Below are 5799 nucleotides of genomic sequence, written 5' to 3'. Positions count from 1 at the left end.
ACCCCATGCTTTGTTTTCAAGAGTCGTCCTCCCTTAACCTCCTAGACCTCTGACTGCCTTTCTGACTACTCCTTCTTCTGCCCCCATGGTCACAGCATCCAGCCCAGCTCAGGACATCATGACTGCCCCCTCAGAGTCAGCAGCCTCTCCAGGGGTGATCTACACCGATGCTCTTCTGCCCAAATAGCTCTCCTGAGCTCTGAGCTCCAGGCTCCTGGCTATACCTGACGGGCTCCTCACATCTCCGCTCGACTGTTCCACGGCCACTTGAAACAGTCATGGCGGCCTGGCGGCCTTTGTCTAAGTCAGCTTCTCCTCAGAGCTTCCTTTCTGTATGCTCTCCGGCATTCGGGTGCCTCAGCAAACAGCACTACAATTGGGTGCCCGCAAAGCCAGGTCTCCAGGAGTCACTCAGCTTCCATCAGGTCTCCTCGCTGCTGCTCCTGCATTCACTTGTCTGTCCCAGTGCAAACCTGCCTGTGAGGATCAGAGCTGAATATCAGCTTGACAGGATCTGCAGCTGCCTAGGAGACAAGCCTCCAGGAACACCCCCAAGGGACTGTCTTGATCAGGTTAGTCTCTGGCCATGCTTATGAGAGATTTTCTTGAGTGGGTAAATTGAGGTGGGAAGGCCTCCCCTAAGAGTAGGAGGTGTCATTCCCTAGGCTTGGGTCCTGGACTGCATGGAAGACAAAACAGAAAGTGAGCTGAGCACTAGCATCCATTGCTCTTAGCTTCCTGACTGCGGATGCAATGAGGCCACAGGACTTCCCCACCATGGTGAACTATATCCTTGAACTGTGAGACAAGATAAACACTTTCTTAAGTTGCTTTGGTTGGGGTACTTTATCGCAGCAACAGAAAGCAGCAAATATACCTCCCCCCAACAGTATTCCCACTCTGAGGTCTGCCTTGTGTAACTCACCTCTGGTCTCAGTCTCTGCATCTATAAAATGGGCTGCTAATAGCAATACCCACTGTTCAATCTCTAGCATCACATAAACCAGCTGTAGTGGTACATACCTATAATCCCAGCTTCCAGGAGGTGAAGGTAGGATCAGAAGGTCAAGGTCAAGGTCATGGACCAAATGAAATCCTGTCTCAAGAACAAATCAAAGATAACAGCATCTACTCTGTAGGTCTGCTGTTAGGTTTCAGGGGCAGTGTAGTTATCAGGTGCTTAGACAAAGAGTCTCAGGACATTTTGTGCTGCTGGACCAGAACCCACAGGCTGAGTCACGCATAAAGAAAGACATTTGGACCTGGACAGTTGGTTCAGTGGTCAAGGGCACTCACTGCTCTTGCGGAGAACCCTTGCTCAGTTTCGGCACCACATGGTGGCTCACAAAAACTAAAACTAAAACGTGTTTCCCCTAGTACTCCAGTCTAACCACTCTTTGGGAAAGTGTGGGTACCCAGAAGAAGATGGAGACAGTGGCCATGGCGAGATGGACAGACAGATGAGCAAGTAAATTCCTCCCTTCAGGGATCTTACAGAAGAGCATGGCTTCTAAAGATGGTGTGAGCGTAGCTTCCGTATAAGATGGAAAAAGAAAGGGCCTATAAGAAGGATCAAAAGAGATGCCAGGGGCACGCCTTTAATCCCAGCACTCTGGAGGCAGAGGCAGGTGGGTCTCTGTGAGTTCGAGGCCAGCCTGGGCTACAGAGCAAGTTCCGGACAGCCAGGGCTCTGCAGAGAGACCCTGTCTAAAAAGAAAAGAAAAGAAGATAAAATAAAGAGAGAGCTTGTAATGAAAACAGGAGGGCCTGAACTGGATCCCCAGGCCCAAGGTTTTTGTTCTTGTTGTTGCTGCTGTTTCAAAGCCCGTTGTGGTGGCATACACTGTAATCCCAGTCCTGGGAGGGAGACACAGGCAGGGCTTGCCAGATGGCTGGTCTACCCTACGTGGTGAATTTCCTGCCAGTGAGAAATCCTGTCTTGAAAGTGAAAAATGGAAAGCTTCAGAGGAGTGACACCCAAGGTTGGTCTCTGACCACCACATGCAGGGGTATACATGTGTGCGCGCGCGCGCGCGCGCACACACACACACACACACACACACACACACACACACACTGGGGCACAAGAAACCACAGAAGCAGTAATAAAGAGCTAATCATTGCTGAGTGCTGCATGCTACGATCTGTGTTTGGAAACTTCAAGCTCAATGCCAAGGTATCGAGAGGTGGCACCCTTTGAGGAGGGGCTCAGTCTTCACCCAGGGAGTAATGCCATTCTTAAAAAGGCTTATGAGAGTGGGTTCTTTCTCTCGTTCATCTATCCCACGGGGGCACAGGACTCATCCTTCCTTGCTGCCTTCTTCCATACAAGGACACAACATGCCTCTTCTCCGGAGGACACAGCAACCAGGTACTATCTCGAAACCAGAGACAGAACCTGCCTTCAACTTGGACTTCCCAGAAGCTCACAACTGTCCCTAACTCCAGTTCCAGGGTATACGATGCCCCCTTCTGGCCTCTTTGGACACTGCATACACATGGTACACATACACATTCAGGTAAACACACAATTTTTTTTTTAATTTTTTAAAAAGATGAAACAGACATTTATTTCTCACAGATATTCCTTTTTTTCTTTGCTGTTTCTCCCCCCCCCAGTGTGTGTGTGTGTGTGTGTGTGTGTGTGTGTGTGTGTGTGTGTGTGACTTCTCTACAGGAATTTTTGACTTTCAACAAAGGAGAAGCTGAGTTGAGGCTGGATTTAATTTGGATTTAGTGGGATACTTGGTGTGTCCTTTTACAACATCCCTAGCTATCTCAGCTGGGAACAGCTCTTGGGAAATCCTCACGGCCCCTTGGGTCAATTCTCTAAGTAATAGGCCATGAGGACACCGCTTGGAGGTATTTTTCAATGTAAACTTGCCCCACAGTGCCCAGAACTGGAAGTTTGTGGGTAGTCGGGGAGAATCCGGCCTGAAATTCACAGTTTTCACTTGTCTACTCACCAGACGTGAAAATTTGCAAACGCGAATCCATTCTCATCCATGCCTCTACTAAACAGGAATTCTCTTCTGTTGGAAATACAGCTGGGATTGGGGCTTTAGCTCAGTTGGGAGTGCTTGCCTAGCGTGTTTTCCACCCTCCGCTCTGCTAAAAACTATGTGAGATTGCCCATGCCCATAATATTAGCACTTGGGAAATGGGGGAGATAAGAGGATCAGAAGTTCAAGGCCAGCCTGGGCTACATAATGCCTTGCCTGTCTCAAAATAAAGAAAGTAAATCTATTCAGTGACATAGCATAGATAATTATGAATGTACCATATATTTCTTTCAAAAACATTTCTCATATTTATTTATTTCGGGGGGCACATGTGTGGGGGTCAGAGGACAACTTGAGGGAGTTTGTTCTCTCTCTCTCGGTCACATGAGTTTGGGGATGGAACTCAGGTCATCAGATTTGGTGGCAAGTGCTGAACTATCTCATCAGTCCGTCTTTTTCTTTTCTGATAGAATTCAGGAGACACAGAATCAGTCAGAATTTCTGGTTTGTAGGGTGAAACAGTGAACAGGTCTGTGTGTTCTGTGTGTTACCATGTCTTGGAGTACCTGATGCTGTCCTGGTGGAAACTGGCAGTTCCAGATGAAATAACAGACAAAATTGCTCCTGACATGGCCAACTGCCCCAAAGAAACGTGTTTATCAGTGACTCAATTTTTCATCGCACAAGGTAGCTTAGTCACATAACTATGTGGCTCCGTACAGTGCAGGGGCAATTTAAGAAGGCGTGGGAGTTGTTGCTGTGTGCCCCCATCCCAAGTTAACTTCTTATTTTTCAGAGAACTATCAATTCAATATCAACCAACTATTCTGCAGGCAAAATGATAAGACAGAAAGTATCTTAGAGCTATATGGGGAAGTGAGTTGATAAATCATCATGCTCCGGTGTGAGGTTCAGAGGACTTGGAGATTCTTTTTAAAAACTGTTATTATATTTTACTTATGACTATTGTGTTGTGTGTGTGATATGTGTTGTACAAGGGTTGGAACATAGATGTGGAGTTGGTGCTCTCCTGACTGCCTTCATGTGTTTTCTGGGGCTCCAACTCAGGTCTCTAGACTTGTGTGGCAAGTACCTTTATTAACTGAGCAATCTCACCAGCCCCAGAACTTTTCTAGTCCTTTAAGTTCAGAATTTCTTGCACTCTTTCAACATGCTTAAATCTGTCCCTGGGGTCTTCTATTATTTTACTTTAAACCCCCCCCCAAATTTCATAACCTCTTTTCCTCACAAAGCCTTATTAACCTCTGATGTTGTCCCATGAACCCACATGTGTGTATATGGTTCACATCACCTACTGCACCCTCACATCATTTCCAGAACAGGTCATGCTTGGAGGTCTATGTCTTGACAGATGGAAGAAACGGCCAACTCTAAAAGACTGTCATTCTCTAGTGTAAAAGAACTGTGACGGCATCCACAGTGGTGAACAGCGGGCCTACTTCAGTCAGCTGGCTCCCACTTTGGGGACTAAGGGTGGGCAAACAGAAAGATGCGAAGTGGAGAGGACCCGTCCAAGCAGACTGCAGTTTTCTGTTTAGCCACACGATGGCGCTGAAAGCGTGGTCGGTCACTTCAGACAAAAACTCATTAAGAGCTAATCAAAGGCAAAGCTGTTTTTTCATGGTCCCAGCCCTGCCTTCTCCCCCTTGCCAAGCCTCAGTGCTCTTCCTATTGTTCCGTCCTTTCTCAACTAACGTCGTCATAAATCCATGTTTTTGTTTGTTAAGTCAACTGTGGCCCACAGTTCGTCTTCTAGACAACTTTCCCTGTTTCTTATAGTTAAGGATTATGTTCTTATTAACTGTTATTATTAGAATTTTCTGACTCAGAAGTTTGAGGACGTAAAGCCATAGTCTTAGTTTCAGACTCGTTTGCTCTCAGCTCTTTTTTCATGTGTGTTTCCCCATGCCCTCCCTCCGTCAAGGCTCTATTTAGAACTTTATCTGAGAAACCGGCCTCCATGCCCACATGGCCAAGAGAGATATGGTCCCATCTGATTTTGCTGGGGCGCTGAGAAGACTGAATTACTCTTATATTAACCTTAAAAACAAAAAAAAGAGCAACTCTAGCCAGTGAGATGACTCAGTGGGTAACGGCACTTACCGTCACCAAACTGAATCACCCCGCCTTCAATCCCCGGGCCCCACGTGGTACAAGGAGAGAACAACCTTTCACAAGTTGTCCTCTGACCTCCACGTAGGTGGGCTGTGGCATGCCTCCCCGCCACACAATGCACAAATGTAATGTGATGTTTACTTTCTGTCAACTTGAGAAGAGGAAGGAAGATCAGCTGACAAACGCCCCATCAGACTGGCCTGTGGGGAAGTCTATAGGGCATTTTCTCCATTAATGATTGATGTGGGAGGGCACAGTCCACTGAGGGCTGTGCCACCCCTAAGCAGATGGTTCTGGAAAGTTAAAAAGCAGGCTGGGCAGGACAGGGGAAGCAAGCCAGTAAGCAGCTCTCGGGAATGGCCTCCGCCTCAGTACCTGCCTTCCGGCTCCTGTCCTGACTTCCTTTCATGGGTGGACTGTGATTGGGACACATAAGCGAAGTAAATCCTTTCCTTCCCAAGCTGTTTGGAGCCAGTGTTTGATCACAGCAATAGAAGCAGAGTGAGACAGGTAATATATGGTTTTTAAAAGATCAACTCGCCAAAAAAAAGGGGGGGGAGAAAGAAAGAAAAGAAAAAAAAGGGGGGGTTGGGGATCTAGCTCAGTGGTAGAGCGCTTGCCTAGCAAGCACAAGGCCCTGGGTTCGGTCCTCAGCTCTGGA

This window comes from Peromyscus leucopus, chromosome X (assembly GCF_004664715.2).
Source record: "Peromyscus leucopus breed LL Stock chromosome X, UCI_PerLeu_2.1, whole genome shotgun sequence".
NCBI lineage: Eukaryota > Metazoa > Chordata > Mammalia > Rodentia > Cricetidae > Peromyscus > Peromyscus leucopus.
The sequence above is the reverse complement of the archived record's forward strand: the minus strand, read 5'-3'. Positions refer to the sequence as shown.